This window comes from Orycteropus afer, unplaced genomic scaffold (genome assembly GCF_000298275.1).
Source record: "Orycteropus afer afer isolate SDZICR_OR568_19922 unplaced genomic scaffold, OryAfe1.0 scaffold00155, whole genome shotgun sequence".
Classification (NCBI taxonomy): Eukaryota; Metazoa; Chordata; class Mammalia; order Tubulidentata; family Orycteropodidae; genus Orycteropus; species Orycteropus afer.
In genome coordinates, this window is record NW_006921742.1 from 3,678,149 (window position 1) to 3,681,041 (window position 2,893).

The 2,893-nt window shown below is 46.2% G+C and overlaps 1 pseudogene; it reads right to left on the minus strand.

Moving 5' to 3' along the window:
- Positions 1-816: 816 nt before the first annotated feature.
- On the minus strand, positions 817-1,813 carry LOC103201564 (annotated as a pseudogene).
- Between the last annotated feature and the right edge of the window lie 1,080 nt (positions 1,814-2,893).

The window sequence follows — 2,893 nt, forward strand, 5'->3', positions numbered from 1 at the left end:
AAAAAAAAAAATAAATAAATAAAAAATAAAATAATAAAAAAAATATATAAAATAAATAAAAGAAACTGCACACACAACTTTTCCATAGTGGTTGGAATGTATGAGAGTTCCATTTGCTCCCTATTATTGCCACCACTTGATATTGTCATTGTTTTTAATTTAGCCTTTCTCCCCATACCCAAACGTACTACCACCAAGTCAGTTCCAACTCATAGGAACCCTATAGGGCAGAGTAGAACTGCTCTGTAGGGTTTCTAAGGCTGTAAATCTTTACAGAAGCAGACTGCCTTATCTTTCTCCTGTAGTATGGCTGGTGGGTTCGAACTGCTGACCTTTTGGGTAGCAGCTGAATGCCTTAACACCGTACCACCAGAGCTCCTCTTAACCTTTTTTGTATGTGTGTAATCAGGAAGGTTGGGCAATCCTACTTCCATAGTGATACTGCCTCGGAAACCCAAGGGGGGTGTCGCTATGAGTCGGGGCCGACTCGACGGCAAACAACAACAACAACAATCAGTTTGTCTTGGTCCTCTTGTGCTGCTATAACAGAAATACCACAAGTGAATGGCTTTGACAAACAGGAATTTATTCTCTTACAGTTTATTATTTATTTATTTTTTAGGTACAGTGTTCTTTATTGATGGTACATGACAAGGTTGGACTCTCTAAGCCCCTCCCCTTCTTTAGGTAGTCTGGATGGAAACTGTAGAAGATTCTCAGTGTGTAGGGGATGGAGTTGGGGCAAGGACTCCCCAGCAGCCAAGGGTTTCTCTCTTCCTCTAGTGCTAGTGGTAGGGCTGGTGGTCCAGGAGGCTCTTATTCCTTGGAGGCCATGTGGACCATAAGGTTCACACCCTGTTGCTGTAGCCAAATTCATTATCATACCAGGAAATGAGTTTAACAAAGTGGTCGTTCAGGGCAATGCCAGCCCCAGCATCAAAGGTGGAAGAGTGGGTGTCACTGTTAAAGTCACAGGAGTCAACCTGGTCCTCAGTGTAGTCCAGGATGCCCTGTAGGGGACCCTCCGATGCCTGTTTCACCACCTTCTTGATGTCATCATATTTGGCAGCTTTCTCCAAATGTCAGGTCAGGTCCTCAACGGACACATTGGGGGTGGGGACATGGAAGGCCATGCCAGTGAGCTTCCTATTCAGCTCAGGGATGACCTTGCTCACAGCCTTGGCAGTGCCAGTAGATGCAGGGATGATGTTTTGGGCAGCCCCATGGCCATCACGCCATAGTTTCCCAGAGGGGCCATCCACAGTCTTCTGGGTGGCAGTGATGGCATGGACCATGGTCATGAGTCCTTCCACAATGCCAAAGTTGTCATGGATGACCCTGGCCAGGGGGCCAAGCAGTTGGTGGTGCAGGAGGTATTGCTGACAATGTTGAGGGTGTTGTCATACTTCTCGTGGTTTATACCCATCACAAACATGGGGGCATTGGCAGAAGGGGCAGAGATTACCCTTTTGGCACCACCCTTCAAGTGAGCCCCAGCCTTCTCCATGGTAGTGAAAATGCCAGTAGACTCTACAACATATTCAGCACCAGCATCACCCCACTTGATGTTGGTGGGATCTCGCTCCCAGAAGATGGTGATGTGCTTCCCATTGATGACAAGCTTCCCATTCTCAGTCTTGATGGTACCATGGCACTTGCCATAGGTGGAATCATACTGGAACAAGTAGACCATGTAGTTGAGGTCAATGAAGGGGTCATTGATGGCAACAACATCTACTTTGTCAGAGTTAAAAGCAGCCCTGGTGACCAGGCGCCCAATACGGCCAAATATGTTTACTCCGACCTTCACCATCATGTGTCATGGAAGAGACTGGGACTGCACAAGAGGGTGCGGCTGTCTGTCGAATGGGGAGGAGCAGAGAGCCTTCTCTTACAGTTTAGGGGGCTAAAAGTACAACATAAGACTTCTTGACATTGGGCTTCAGCTCTGCCTCTTACCTAGGCCCACTGGAGCTAGAAGCATCTCCTAACTCGAACAACTACTGGCTGCTGAGGCTGAGAAACATAAGGTTGGTAAGTAAATGGCACAATCCCAAGATCAGCAGGCAATTAGGCCATTAGTTCAAGTCCAGGAACAATCCTAAGATCAGTGGGCAACACGGCAGGCTACTGAGATTAAGACTCAGTCAAATGCAGGATCCAAAATGTGCCAAAAAGCTAGAGACCTTTCTCAAAGCTCTTGCATATATACTGGCAGCAGGCCACAACCCAAAGGCAACTGTCCTTTAACTGAATTAGGTGTTCATAGCAGATTGCACCATGGTGGTATTACTATCTCATCATGGGGAACACCTACATCCAGCTGCCCAGCTACTGAATACCATGGCTCAGCCAAGTTGGCACACAACCTTAACTACCACAGAGTTGAATTGTTATTTTCGTGATACTGACTTATCTTTTCCACTACTGAGGAGCTCTGGTGGTGTAGTGATTAAGGCATTTGGCTACTAACCAAAAGTTTTGTGCTTTGAGCCCACCAGCTGCTCTGTGGAAGAAAGATGAGGCAGTCTACTTTTGTAAAGATTACAGTCTTAGAAACCCAATGGGGTCGCTATGAGTCAGAATTGACACAAGGACAGTAAGTTTGCTTTCTGATTTTTTTGTCTGCTTAATGGCCATTTGTATATTTCCTTTAGAGGAGGATCTGTTTAAGCCTTCTGCCTATATTTATTGGGTTGTCTTTTTATTAAGGAGGTCTGTTGGTGCAGTGGGTTAGACATTTGGCTGCTAACCAGAAAGTCAACAGTTCAAACCCACCAGCTGCTCTGCAGGAGGAAGATGAGACAATCTACTTCAGTAAAGGTTTACAGCCTTGGAAATGCAATAGGGGTTGCTATGAGTCAGAATCAACTGGATGGCGGTGGGCTTGGGT